Source organism: Pinus tabuliformis, chromosome 9, assembly GCF_031772625.1.
Source record: "Pinus tabuliformis cultivar Carrire ecotype Pingquan chromosome 9, CPIR1, whole genome shotgun sequence".
NCBI lineage: Eukaryota > Viridiplantae > Streptophyta > Pinopsida > Pinales > Pinaceae > Pinus > Pinus tabuliformis.
In genome coordinates this window covers 1,732,926,503-1,732,928,141 of record NC_142307.1, presented here as the reverse complement: position 1 = coordinate 1,732,928,141, position 1,639 = coordinate 1,732,926,503, and positions in this window count along the sequence as shown.

Genomic DNA, 1,639 nt, shown 5'->3' with positions numbered 1-1,639 from the left:
CTCTCGATCTTCAGAAGAACCTGACGGAGTATTACCATAACCTCCATAGAGACCTGCAATCGAGGTACAAAACCCTAAAGGTAAAGGAGGAAAAACGAGAAGAACCCGGAACCTTGGACAAAAATGAAGGGGAGAAAACATCAAAGGTCGCCGGTTCGAGTGTCCTCAGTTCTTTATTTACTAAAATTCTCTCATCTGTCAAAGCCCGCCTTGAGATCAAAGCTGACGGTGATAGCCTCAAAAATTACATAATCGACAACATTAACGAGTTTGAAACCCTTCAAAAGGAATTGGCAGTGGCGTTTAGTGGAGTCCCTGATGCGGCGAAGTTGGTGATAAAAGCTCTGGACAGCTATGATTTCGCAGAGTGCGGCTTGACTCACATAGACGAGAAGAGGCCCCAAATTTCTATAAACAGAAAATGTCGCATCTTACTCTTAGATCCTCTCTTCCTCGTTTTTCGTAACGATGATAGTCGTGTTGTTTAGTCGGATGTCAAGGATTCGGCCCGGAAGATTGCAGGAAACCCAATCCAATACAAAGACAGTCGTAGTTAGGATAATTACTTCACTGTGTCAAAGCTTCGATGTGGGACGAAGACGGTGATACTTTGATCACAAATTAGAACAATAATCCAACCAATTGTAGAAATTCATTGTCACCCAATACAAAATCTATCAAGCCTTCGCTGTGGTTTTGAAATGCTATAACAAATACCGATCCGTAGAATGCGCTATTCACTGCCAGAACAAAGCTTGGTTTTCAAGAAGTTGTGCGCAGAACAGAGTTTAGTCTTCAAAGAAATATGTTGCCTCACATAAAGAAACCTAACAAATAAATAACGCGGACTGCATTGGCAAAGAATTTAAATTCTAGACAGAATTCTGAGCAAGAGCATGGCTGGAAAACAAATTCCAAACTGAAATCTGAGCAAGAGCGTTAATTCCAGAATGAAATATGAGCAACAGCCTCCTAGCAAAAACGTACATAGTGACAGAAATGTCAGTGTCAAGCCCAGAGCAGCGCAGGACAGAGCAGCGATATTCAATTACTAGCATATCCCAGGCAGAGGCAGAGAAACGCAGGACAGAGACGTTATATATGGCAGAGGCAGCATATTAGGAGCGCTGGAAAAGAATATGGCAGAGGGCCAGGACTGACATGCACATAACAGGCCACAGAAAAACAAGTGGCTCCGATACCATGTTAAACTCATATGGACAACGAAACTCACATGGACAGCGAAACAGATGGAAAGATAAATCAGTGATTGCATTTTTTATTAACAATAGATGTACATTTATAATACAATGTTGTGACTCTTGGGTTTCAGATCCCAAGGTCTCTTGGACTGCTTTGTCCATTCAACTTCCACGCTAACCCTTTAGGATTAGGTGTCCAACAGAAAATATCAAAGAGGCAAACCCATAACCCAATTTATATTAAGTTATCTGAAGAATTTAAAGTGAAATGAGATTTAAATTTAAATGCAAAGCACAACATAGTAATCAACATTGCATAGACTTTAATTGAAAATATCAAAGAGGCAAACCCATAACTCAATTTATGTTAAGTTTTCTGAATAATTTAAAGTGAAATGAGACATAAATTTAAATGGAAAGCACAACATAGTAATCAA